Source organism: Myotis myotis, unplaced genomic scaffold, assembly GCF_014108235.1.
Source record: "Myotis myotis isolate mMyoMyo1 unplaced genomic scaffold, mMyoMyo1.p scaffold_m19_p_6, whole genome shotgun sequence".
Taxonomy (NCBI): Eukaryota; Metazoa; Chordata; class Mammalia; order Chiroptera; family Vespertilionidae; genus Myotis; species Myotis myotis.
In genome coordinates, this window is record NW_023416368.1 from 16,590,503 (window position 1) to 16,604,353 (window position 13,851).

At 41.9% G+C, this 13,851-nt stretch overlaps 1 protein-coding gene across 2 annotated transcripts in view; it reads right to left on the bottom strand.

The window, feature by feature from the left end:
* The window catches only part of SGCD (sarcoglycan delta), a 316,705-nt gene that overhangs the window by 87,250 nt on the left and 215,604 nt on the right, over positions 1-13,851 (bottom strand). The gene's annotated exons all lie outside the window — the stretch shown is intronic.

Below are 13,851 nucleotides of genomic sequence, written 5' to 3' on the forward strand. Positions count from 1 at the left end.
AAAGTCTTTCCATACCCTGCATTTTGATAACTGACTTTTGACTTTTGTCACTTTTTCTGCGTAAGTGATGGAATACAAATTGTACATTTTAGTTCTACACTTTACCAAGACATGACACAGCTTTAATTTTATAGCACTGTGCACACTAGGATCTGGGTCTTTTAACTCACTGTTTACTTCTTCTATTATATGTTGGGGAATATGTTAATATTGTAAATATGTTCACATTGGGGCTCTCATCTTGGATTTCCCACCAAACTTACTATAATTCTAAACCTTTTGACTGTTCTGGGCTTAGTTTCTATGTCTATAAACTGGGCATAATCTACTGCTCAGTATGTGGCTGAGGTTTGTCATGAAGACCAAGTTAGAGGGGAATGAACTTTTATACCTGCAAACACAACAAAATGCTAGTTCTAGTGGTGCCACTCAGGAAATCCCCCTGTATAAAATAAAGACTCCCTTTTAATCTTTGAAAACTGCCCCTTTTATAAGCAGGCCCCCTTAAAGACATATTAGCAAATTAAATGTGATTAATTTTAGATTAAAGGCAAGACATCACTCCAGGTCTGCTAAACTCTGTCTGTCTTCACGGCTCCCAAAAAGTCCTACTCCAAAGTTCAATTTTAGGGGCCCTGGACACTAACACATCAATAAACCCAATTTCGTTTTCTTTTCTTTTCTGAGTCTTATTACTCAGATAATGCAAAAATTCCTTCCAGATTTTCATGACAAATAGAAACAGCTCAAGGAGAAGACACACTAAATTGATGAAGCTGACATTAATCCATTACAGCAAAGGACTTTCTGAGACCCCATAGAAATCATGCTCTCACTAGGCAATTGATCATAACTTGAGAAATCATTTCGGGATTGGGCCAAATCAGCCTTAAAAGAGGTAAAGGAAATGCCACTGCTTTTGGCACAACTCAGAACGTTAAAGAAATAGATCCAACTATGAGATCACTCCTGTGTCACTGCAGCAGCCTACGAGAAGTGCTTGCAACAGCTAACACACATCTTAGCAGTAGCCACTTGTACTGCCTAGGTGGCAGATGTGACCCATTCTTTGCCCCAATAAAAGCAGGTTTTTGTAATTGAGGAAACAATAGAGTTTCCCAAAGGAAAAAAAGGTGTGGGGCAAACATCAAAAACAAACAATGACATAAATGTGAAGGGTACAAAACAGTGCTAAAGACATATTAGTGTTTAACAACTGTCAGTAATGTGGTAAATGCCTTTTAAGGTCTATTTCAACTTCAGGATTACATAAGAGAATGGGCATCCATCCTATATGATAGGCAGAATTTTTGCTATATCAAGGAAGGGAACTTCCCATTAGGAATGTCCTGCTCAAGATGCCGTGTTCTTTCCATCACAGACAAAAATAGGCGAACAAGCTGCTTTAAATGAGAAAGAGATTCAAACCTCTACCTCATTCCAATTAGCTGTCTCCTGTAGAACTCCTATCTTGAGTTCCTTGCATTTGCCACTACTTTGGGACTCACCCCACCCTTGGAATTTGAGGACAGAGCTCCACATGAAACAAGAGGCCCTTTCATCTGGTCCATGATATTAAACATGGAATGATATGGACATACTTCAGGGTTTGGAATCATTTTCCATTTGTGTTATGCTCTACCCAAATCTTCAGGTTATTATAGAGACTGCACATAATAAGTGCTCACTAAGGACTTATATTAGGACAGGGGACCTCACCTGGGGACATCAGACATCAGGGATTCATGCATAGATTCAGTGGTCCTGTGAACTCTGAAGAGGCAGATCACTATTGTCTTTCTTTTGAGTTTTTAAATTTTATTATGATAAAAAACATAATTTTACATCTTTTTTCAATTATAGTTCATATTCAATATTATCCTGTATTAGTTTCAGGTGCACAACATAGTGGTTAGACAATCATATATTTTACAAAGTGGCCCCCCTAATATTTCAAGTACCCCCCAGCTTATACGTAGCTATTACAATATTATTTTTTCCCTCCATTGACCTCTCCCCGGCCACTCCCACCCTCCAGCACATGCCCTCACCCCCCTAGTGACTGTGTCTATTGGTAATGCTTATATGAATGCATACAAGTCCTTTGGTTGATCTCTTACCCCCTCATCCCCTGCCTTCCCTCATAGGTTGGACAGTCTGTTCGATGTTTCTATGTCTCTGGTTCTATTTTTGTTCATCAGTTTATGTTGTTCACCATATTCCACAAATGAGTGAGATCATGTGGTATTTATCTCTCTTTGACTGGCTTATTTCGCTTAGCATAATGCCCTCCAGGTCCACCCATGCTGTTGCAAATGGTAAGAGTTCCTTCTTTTTTATAGCAGTGTAGTATTCCATTGTGTAGTTTCTAATCCATTCATCTGCTGATGAGCTCTTAGGCTCTTTCCAAATCTTAGCTATTGTAAATTGTGCTGCTATGAACATAGGGGTGCATATATGCTTTCTGATAGGTGTCTTCATTCAACTTCAACTAAAATCTAGCACATCCTTTGATTAGAATGCAGAACATGACCTGTAGAAATTATCACTCTGGGGCTTTGTCACCAATGGAAATCATAGATGGTCTCATATCAGAGTTGAGCTGTTGTGTACATCTCCAAATATCATTCACACTCAACTACAACCAGATATTTTTAGATGTTTATAACAAAGACACATAATATCACAAATTTGTTTTTTATATGTTGATAAATGTATGTCATTTGTTTTCTTTGGTAACCTTGTGCATTTTGTATAAAAGGTTAAAATATAATTGTGAGAAGGGGTCCACTGTCTTCATCAGCCTGATAAAGGGGTCCATGGCAGGAAAAAGGAGAAGGTTCCTTCAGAATGGCCGCCTAGCATAAACATCAGGCAGGCGTGTTCAGATAACAGTGCATCTCTCAGGACTTTCTGCCTCCTTCCCAGTGGTGTTGGGGGAGGACCACACTCACAGCAGGGGCCTACCCACTGTTAGTGAGAGGTGTGGGGTGACTGATGGAGGTTGGAAGTGTCCTTTTTTTTTTCATATCCTGAAAACTTTTAAGGATGGTTCTGGGGATCAAATAGGATGACAGCAACAAAATATGCAAGTGTTCCGGTCTAACTAAATGCTACTGCTCAGAGAGTGATTATAATCCAGTTTTCTCGAATTTCATTAGCTCCTGTGTGTTAGCCCACCTGTGTTCTGTGGTGGCACAGACATTCCCCAAACTGGCTTCTCACACTTTATAATTGTTCAGTATTAGGACCATGGAAGAAAAGAAGGAAAGGAGGGCAGACAGAAGATGGGGAGAGAAAGAGGAAAGCCATCATTTTTAAAAAGTCAATTCAACTCCAATGCCATGATTCCTTTTTTACCTCTCACTTGTTCAGGAGACAGGACTGAGGTTTTAAACTGAAGCTCAGTTACCATAGGATACCACAACAGTGGTTTTTGATGTTACCTATCCCCCAAAGGGAACACAGTGAAATCCTTCAAGGGCTAACACATCTCCACTTCTCAGTGAAGGCCTCAACTTGGAATTCCGTGGCCCCAAAGCTCTGGGCCTCTTTTAGGGTGCTCAGCCTTGCACATGAGTTTCTCTGGTACATCTCTCATATCTTATGCTCCAGCTTAAATTCCCAAAGGCTGGCAGAGACCACACCTTATAGATCTGAGGCCCTGGTGCTTCTTGCTCTACCAAAAATCTTTGACTAGAATTTGCCAAGGAGAGGCATATTTTCAGGGTCCTGGGTGGGAGGGAGAATTAGGCCGGAGGAACTGGCTGAGGCTCTGGTGCAAGGATGCCCTCATTAAACATGCAGCTGAGCACGGAGCCTCAGTACTTCCCAATAACCCATCAGCCGACAGACAGGAAGTCGAGAGGGAAAGTCATTTTCCTTGGCAGCTGAGATGCATCTAACAGCCAAAGAAGAAAAGCGCATTACCTTCCCCCACAGCTCATCGGCACTGCTATTGATTTCATATCAGCTCTCTCCTTTGTTTGTTTAAGTGCAATCTCTTTCCCAAGCCTCTGATACAAGTGTGTTAAATGTGCTTGACCCCTGCTCAGGTCTGGAGAGTGGGAAGAACAGTGCCCTGTCTGCAGAACTCATTGGCCAACCTGGATAATCCTGCCCTTCCTCCCAGGCTCAGCCTGTTTCCTCTGGGCTGACAGTAACAAAGACCTATGTGAGACTTCTGTGAGCCTGCAAGTCTGGTAGAGTGGGCTGCCTAACTTTCTTTTTGGAATGTCTTTTAAAAGGGAACCACCCGGCATAGACATCATGGGCGTATTTGGGCCCGTGATCAGTGGATTTGTCCCACCCACTCCCTGGCCGATATTCCTCACAAATCAGATCTTGTAGCTCCCTAGTTTGAAGCCTAACTATTAAATACCTTAATATGGTATAAGGTGCCCACTACAATATGATTTTATAATAGACTAGAGGCCTGATGCACGAAATTCGTGCAAGAGTAGGCCTTTGCAGCTGTGGCGGCTGCCTGGATCCCTCCCTCACAGCTTCCTTGATTCCATGGCTGCAGCCCCGGCTTTGTCCGGAAGGACTTCCAGTCTAATTAGCATACTATGCTTTTATTATTATAGATTCATCTACACACATCTCTATAATGATCCATGTATATGTATATACATAAAATCTATATATTTATATGACATAGAGAATAAATACATCTAACATTCTTACACATCTGAAACATAATATAGGAATGTATATGTACATTTGTAGCTATGTGTGCATGTATATTTTTAGCTATGTGTATGTAATAAAAGCATAGGTTCTTTACACTAAAATACTGAATTTCAAACTTTAAATGGGTAAATCATTTGAAATATGAATTATATCTCAACATAGGGGTTATAAAAACCAACAAAATACAAGCTATAGAGCTTGATTATCTGGGTATCTCCTTTCTGCCATTTAACTTGCTACATAACCTTGGGCAACTTAGCTCTCTACTTGTCAGTTTGCTCAAATGTAAAAGGAGCATAATAATAAAACCTGTCTCAGAGGGCTGCTGTGAGAATTGAATTAACACATGTAAAGAGATCTGAACAGTGTCTGCATAGAATAAGTGTTTAAGAAACGTTACCCATTACAATTTTGGCCATGCCTGGGTGCTCAGCTCCCTGACCTCCATGTCTAGCTGCCTTTTCCAAGAAGATCATGCTTCCAGGATGTCGTATACGTGCCCCAAATTCAGCTCCTCCAACGCCCTCTTCCTCACTGACTCCTATTCATCCTTCCAGTCTCAACCTGATCATCATTTCCTTGGGGAAGAATTTCCTTACTTCCAAATTAGATTAAAATCTCCTAATTGTATATGTTCATGACATCTTGAACTTCCTTCATGATAAGACACATTTTTCTCATGTAAATGTGTAACACAGCTGTCTTTCTTGCTTGGCTGTGGGTTCCAGAAAGACAGGGGCCCCGTGTCCCTTTGGTCATCACAGCAGTTAGCTAGAGTAAGCACTCAGTTAATATTTATTGCATGTATTGATTTTTTTTTTTTTAAAGTGAGAACTGCCTACACCATGGCTTACCTAATGCCAAGAGCCTTCCTGTTTCAGTCACTCACTCCCTTTCTTTCCTGACCCGTGAAAGTCCTTGTATCATAACTAACTTTAAGTGCCCAACTTTACTTGATTCTTCTCTGGCCTAGAACTTCAAGATCATATCAACTATTCCCGTTAACATTTCCGCCACACCCTGCACAGTAGACTGCGGACAGGAGAAGTCCTTGGGAGGCTCTATTCTAGCAGAACCCAGGGTGGGCTCCTTAACTTAGGCTTTTGGGGAAGTAAGCAATTCCTGCTTACTCTATGCTGATAATGACCATCTCTTCCCAAAAGACAAATCCAAATATGCCTATTTGTTGGAAAAACCATGGCGGCTCATCCCACTTCCTCTGTCACGCAGGGCCTGGCCCCTGGTCCTGCTGGTCCTGCTGCCTGGGAGGCTGCTGCTCACATCCCTCCACCTGCTGAGCCAGCCTCTGCCCGGGGAAGGTTCTCCAGGGCCCTCGGCAGGCTTGGCTCCTATTCCCGTCTCCAGCACTTTTCACCAAATCTGCTCAGCACACACTACACTCAAATACTAGCTGATATATTTTGTTTACCTTTATAAGAAATATTTTCACTCCTTTTTAATATTTTACTGGGCATGTCTTTTGACGCCCTTTTACCTATGTGATATCCTATTACCTTTGACACCCTTTTACCTCTTTGACACCCTATTACCTATTTCAGATCAGGGAACTTTTATGCTGTGTCCTTATACGTGGAAATTGAACTTCGATTGGTGACAGCTGCACAGATGGCACTCGACAAGAATTTGCGGAAAGGACAATGGGTAATAGACATCCCTACACTGGCCCCTTATTATGTGCTTAGCACTGTGCCAAGGACTTGCAGGCACTTGTATACCCTCACATCCAGATATGCAGTAATTCAGAAACTTGCCCAAGGTTATACCACTGAAGCTGGGAGGGAATCCAGGCAGTCTGTCTCCAGAATCCAGGCCTGTGTAACCCGTCTGTCGTCCTGCACGACAGACCAGGGGAGAGAAACTTAGGCATTTGCTTCTGTCCTGTGCCCTGAAGGTTCTGGATGTTCTCTCTTCCCTCTCTCTCCCTATTTATGCTGCTTGGATGCACCTTCTCCACTATTTCTAGGGAAGCCGGGGTACAAAAGGAGCTGAGAAGGGTGGCACATGGCAAAGCGTAGAGCAGGACGTGAGGGAAAGCATACGGAGCTAAAGAAAGCATTTCAGCGCCCTTTTCTCCCACTCAGATAAGCGGAATTAAACTCTAGTCCCTCCCATAAAGGAGAATAGAATCAATGTCCTTCCCTAGTCGGTACACTGAGAGTTTCTTAGTCATGTTGTCATCTCATGAAATTCCTAGTGTCACCAACATTCCCCTTGGCCTCTGCCAGGAAGGAAGAAAAAAAGTTCAATTCAGGTGACCATTTAGTTGCCTGAGAATATTTTGCAATGGTGACTATAATTAATGAGGAAATAATACCTAGACCACGTGAAAAGGCACTGAACGTCGAAGATGGCCTGGCAGACGTTTGTCTCCATGTTCGAAAATACTCTGTTCTTGGTAGTAACTGGCAAGAAGAAAACTTTGATGGTAACAACAAGCCAACAGATGCCTGAAAGCACATTAGAAGAGCTTGACAGAGAAATTAAAGTCCTGTCGGTTCCACAAACAAACACAAAGAACAGAAACGTAGCCCTTCCTCGGTGAGCGCTGGGACTGGTTTTCTTCAAAGCAGCCAAACCCTGAGCCTCATCAACTCCTTAATCAGTCTCGAAAGCTGACAAGAATGTCCCCAACTGACTCTTCCTCTCCTCAGCCCCGCTTGTGAGGAGGGAGACAATGGCGGGGCAGCTGAGAGGTCTGCTAAGGTAAGGCTGCAGGGACAGCTGGGGATGTTTACCCAGGATGATGAATCCATCATGCTGATCTTAAATCACATCTGCCTCTTGCCAACGGGAAAAGTGTGTGGGGCCCAGCAGATGCCTTCTCCTCCTGCGCCAGGAATGAACCCGGAAGCCTGAGGGTGAAAGCTGAACCGTGGCAGCTTCGAGCACACGGGTGGATGATGAATGCATGAAACTCAGGGGTGGAAGCACTGAGGCTTTGGGACTGGCTCTTTTTAATTCTTGGAGAATTATGGGAGCTGTACTCCCAGAAGCATTTCAGATAAAACCCCATTATTATTTCTCTGTTGCAGAATTGTGCTTTTCCTCATCACGCCCCTCTGGTTTATTAAGGTTGGGTTGTTAATCTGAGACTCTTTTATATTTGGACTTCTCCCCACATTATTTATGGGAAGTGTATCTTTATGATCTAATGCATTATTCCTGTAAATAATAAACCAACTTTGGAATGAGGTGCCAGAGAAGAACTCTGCGGCCAGCAGATCTTATTAAATAGTTGAATCCCCAGCAGATTTCCTCTACTAACGATAACAGAGAGCTAACAGAGCGCGGGAGGAGGTCCTGGCAAGGTTCAGGCTTCCCTGGTTTGTTACCCAAATGCTCCTATTAGATTGGCAGGCTCTCAGCTCCCAAGGATCAATGTCTAATTATTCAGGTTTTGCCACCACCTAAGAGGAACCGTGTTCCACTTTTTACTATCATCCTTCAGCCTCTCTTGTGCTTCCTTCCACTCAGTGATGACAAACTTCAGAAAGGAGAGAATAAGGTGAATGCAAAGAAAAAGGAAAGGGGGAGAGGCTGTTTACTTAGAACCTCTAACTATTACCTAAGTGATGTGAGGGACGGAGCCACCATCACATGGCTGGTAGGATGGCAGAACCAGGTCACCCACCTTCTCATGACGTGCCTGAAGTAGGACAGCCTCAGTTTTGTCATTTTCACCTCCAGCAATGTTTCAGGCTCTAACAGAGGAGATATGACCGAGGTCGCTTTGTTAATAAGCATACCCCATCATTCTGGTCACAACTCATCCAGGGATGGACGCATGGCCTAAGACAGTCCAGTTGAGGAAAATATAGGACTTCATTGGATTTACATTGGGAAGAAAATATTCTCTCTGCTCACTAGCAGAGTTGAAGACAAAATACAAATTGGAAATCAGAGCTGAGAGATGGCATAAGAAAGAGAGAGACTGAATTTTGGTCACATTATTTGAGCCACTGAATCTACCTTGAAGCCGTCTACTGCTGAATTTTTCTCTCATGTGAGGCAATAAATCTTCCCTCCTGTGGCTCTAGTTGGACTTGGATTATTTAAACCATCTGAGTCCTGACTGATAAATGTATGTGATTTTATCCACCAAACAAACGCTCTCTCTCTGTTTTTCCCGTAATCCATAGTCAAACCTAGTTCAAATACTCCTTTCATTTAACAAGCTTTGTAAACTCTCTCTTGGATACCACCCTACCACAGCTGGACTCTATAATTCTATAGTCACTTTGTTCTACCCAACCAACAGCTTGTCTTCTGCTTGGGCTCTCAGATATCTGTATGTGTGTGTCACCTCCCTGATTGGACAGCTCCCTGTTAGAGCAGCGACTTTTATCTCTGCATCTCCAAGATGCCAAGAGTAGTGGTTCGGAGATATCATATATGTATGTGATACGCACATTTAATGAATGAATACGACTAAGAACACCCCATTCCTTTCATCATAATTATCAATTGCCAGGTTGCAGTAGAATGTTTCATCAAAAACTAATTCAAAAGGCTAAATATATCATCTGATGTCTTTCTAAAAAATAATAAAAGCATCAGACCACATTGAAAGTTCTATAAATCTTATGCTAATTTAAACGGCTTTAGACTTAATTAAAATTGTTTTTCAGTTGATGATAACATAACTTGGATAATTAGCATCAAGTGGCATCTAGAGCCGATATTTAAAAAAGGAATCTAGAGTATAAATAGACCTAATTAGCAATTAGAATAACACCTTATAATTATGCTTTGTTTATAAATGCTGTAATGTTCAATTCATTATTCAATGAAATAGGCCATTAATGAAAATCAAAATTATGTTTCCCTGCTGTCTCCACCAAGATGCCTCTTCGATGCACTGGACTATGTTGTGAATTTTCTTGCTGCTCTTAATAGACCATTCCTGTACCATATTTAATATTTTTGTTTTGTAATTAAAATTAAACTCTACCACACCTCATCTTGCACACGAATTTGATACCTTTTTGGGTAATTGATGGGCCTGACTACAGATATAAGTTTTCTTGTGTCAGACTTAATTAGATATCTTTGTAATATGGAAAACTCAAAATTGGTACAGACATGCCCATATGAAGAAAGACCGGGTCCAGTACCCGAATAAAAGCAAGGCCTTGGAGATGAAGGGAATGGTGGCCCCATATGGAGAATGAAGGAAGTGGGTTCTGGAGAGGCGGGAGCTTGGTCGGGAGACATAAGTTCAGCTGCAGGTGATGAAGTCGAAGTGATGGAAAGATAGCCATGCAGAAAAGCCCAGCCTGTCTGGGAATTTGGAATGAGAATTGAGAAGACAGTTCAAGGCAAATACAGGATTGGGGGTCAGCTGAAAAGAGCAAATGTTGCAACTGTATGTAATTTCCCACAGAAATGTGAAAAGAGAAAAACTAGGACTGGGCCGTGGGGGTGGCTACATGTGATGCCAAGTGTGAATGCACATAGTTTATTTGGTGAAAGCAGCATCAGTGAGGGGAGCAGAGAAAGTCAGATGTGGGAGAACTGTGGGAACCACAGAGTATAGGGAAGGCGAAAGCAGAGGAACAGCTGAACAACTGTGGCCCTGTTCTTTCCCACTCACACTGATGCCCACGTGCTGTGGAATTTGGAGAAGTTGAAGGTCACTGTGAAAGAGGCCATTGAGTGTCATGGGTAAGACTGCCCGGGTTCAGATCCTGACTCCACCAGTTTCCCCTGTGGAACTTAGGTCAAGCTGCGTTTCACTTTGTGCTTCAGTTTGCTCTTCTATAAATCAAGGTGATAAGCCAGTGCCCTCTCTGTAAGGTTAGTCTGGCAGTCTGACCACGACAAAAGACAAACTTCTCACTAAGCTGAAGATGAAATTGCCTAAATTTCTTGTTCCGCACCATATGGTGGTCTCCCAGCTGACAGGAAGCTCGTTTCTGCAACCCAAGAGGCTCATTTCACTGAGTAGGCTGACGTGAGATTTGTGGGGCGGTCATTTCCTAATCTCAGCACTGGTCTTTATCATGATGCTTTCTTTCTATGCCTTTACATAAAAAACAAATGCTCCTAATGACGGAGAGAGACAGATTTTATCCTAAATCATCTTGAAGAGACCCATCGCAAGCATAAGTAACAATTACAACAACATCCACCTGCCTTGAAGAGACCAAACACTCCAATAATTTTTCAGCCCTTAGTCTGCATAGTGGTGGGGTGGGTAGAGGAAAGTTCTTCAGCGATACCAGTATAGTTTTGTACACTAAGATTCAACCAAAGGGTTGGGATATCTACAATTACTCGGTATCTCTGCAAAGTCAGATTTAAAAGCAGCGAGTTGATTCATGAAGCACTGAGAAACTAATGGGAAGTGCCAAACACCATTTGTACAAAAGGATCTTGGCATGAGATACCATCACTCTTTCCCCTGGGCAATTACTTTACAACTGGTAGAGCAAAGTAGTCTTGAATAAGAGAACAGCTTGAAGTGTGTGTGTGTGTATGATTAAAGCCCCAAATCTAGCACTACCATGGAAAGTGCCATTTCTACAAATAATAGGGAAAACCTATTAACTGTGAGAGCTGGAAAGGGTCTTAGAACTAACATATTTACATGCAGGTAAGTGCACTGAGGCTGGAGTCCAAAGGCAAGGATTTGAACGTGATCTTGGGCAACTTTCTTCATTTTTTTCAAGCCTTAGTTTACTCATCTGAATATGGGATACATTTGAGGAGGCAGGAAAGTATAATGCTTTCAAGTAAGCAGTCTGCATTCAGAACTCCTGGCTCCCAGCCTTTACTGTGCAGGGCTGAGTTCTGTCACCTGTAAAATGGGGGTGACAAAATCGGTGCCTACCTCACAGATGTAGATGGAAGAATGCATAGGAAGCATGGTACCTGGAGCACAACAAGTGGTCAACAGACTTTATTTTTTAAAGACCATGCACTTAAGAGGTTTTAAAAATAAGCACTAAGAGGTAGTACATAAAGGGGGAAAGAATGAAACTCTGCAGCTATGCCTCTAATCTCTGACCCCTGCCCCTCCAAAGCCCCACCCACAACCCAGAGCAGTCCTGGCCTTTCATATATTTTATTTATTGGAGTTTGGTATAAAATTTTATTTTTAAAAGGCTTTGTTGCTGAATTAAAAAAAAATTAAACTTCTTCTCTAGACAACCAACTCGCATACTATAGACTGGAAAAAGCAAGATGACAGAGTGTTGTTCCAGTTCATACCACAGGGGGGCACCTGACCAGGGATTAGCTGTCCTCCACTCTGCCTCTGCACCCTGAATTCTCACTTCCAAAGAACCCCCTCAGGACAGCCACTTCCATCTTATGATTCTGCTGAGTCTGATGTTGGTCAGGATGATGCTGAAGTTTTGTGACTGACAGGGGAGCATAATGGGGCCAGTGATAGGGAAGTCAGGGACAAATACAGGTGGGAGAGTGGAGGGTGGGATGATTGATGAGGAGGGAGAGGGAGAGTAGGAGAGAGAGAAACAGACCAGACAAGCTGATTGACTGAGGGCAAAGGCAGTGACCAGGAGGAGGACAGCAGTGATGGAGGAGAAAGGAGATGCTTAGTGAAACTAATAATACTGAGAACAAATAGTAATTTCCAGCCAGCACTTCGTCAACACTTATTTGTTAGCCAACTTACTACCCACTTTACATAGATTATTTCATTCAATCCTTTCAAGAATTTTAGAAGGTATATACTTCTATTAATCTTCCCCCCATTTTGTAGATGAATAAACATAGGCACTGAGAAGTTAGATAACTTACTTAAAGGCACACAGCTAGTAAAGGATATAGATGGGTTAAAATCATAGTGGGTTAATTTCTGAGCTTTTACTAGTAACCCCTGCATTTCAGAGACTCTTAGGGATCAATAGAAGGAAAAGTAGTATTAGTATTATTAATAGAAGCAGTAGCAGGAGTATTAACAGCAGCAGCAGCTATTATTGGCTGAGTACTGTTTTGAGGTAGGCACAGTGATAACTACACATAATATAATCTCATTTAACTGTAGGAGTAATTTGAGATGGTAGATGTTCTTACTCCAATTGAAAAGAAAAGAAAACTGGCTAGGTTGTCAGTAACTAGCCAAAGTCACACAGCTAAAAGATGACAGAGCAGGGATTAAGATCCAGGTCAGCCAAGCACCGGAACAGCCACAAAACACTAATTTCTTGTGTACTCAGATTCAATGCTTCCAACTATGGAACCACAGAAATTTCTGCAAGTGTTTTTTTAAAATACATTTTTATTTATTTCAGAGAGGGGAAAGGAGAAGAAGAGAGAGATAGAAACATCAATGATAAGAGAGAATCATTAATCCGCTGCCTCCTGCACTCCCCCTACTGGAGATCGAGCTCACAACCCAGGCACGTGCCCTGACCTCCTGGTTCATGGACAGACACTCAACCACTGAGCCACACCAGCCTGGGTCTGCAAGTGTTTTTACAAACACATTCTTGGGCCCTTTCACCAGAGCTCCTACCTCAGTAAGTCACAGTTGGATCTATGAACCTAAACTTTTCAGAATTTCCTTAGGTGATTTTTTAAAAATTTTCTAATAAGACTAAATTTTTTCAGTAACCCAGTAAAAGTTTTCATAAGTATCCAACAGTATAAAAAGTGAAAAACAGATTTGTAGATTTTTAATATATTAATATAATGATGACATACAGTATATCTTATAGGCGGCAGAGAGGAGGACAGGGCAAAAGAATACTGTGACATATAGATACAGAAGTAGAGATGATTCATATCACAGTATCTTCTACCACCAATTCTACAATTAGAAGGTGCAAAAAAAAAAGGACCATTTCCAAATAATTCAGGAGGAAGATGAGAATGGCTGGGACCTGAAAGATTGTGGGAGAGCAGCCCCAGCTCACTGGGTCATCTGCATATGGTGGCTTCTAGTTTTTTCCACTAGGAATAACTGAAATTTTAAGTTTAGAATAAGAACTACAAAACTATAGAGTGCACAGAAAAAGCGGCTCATTCCTTACTGCTATGTATATGATCCAATTTTAAAATCCAGTTTAAAAATAAGCACAGAGTCGACTGATCCTCCCTCATCATGCAAAGTCTGACCTAGTAATATATTTTCCCTGAACTTTTAGAAAAGAGGCAATGAGAGTACTT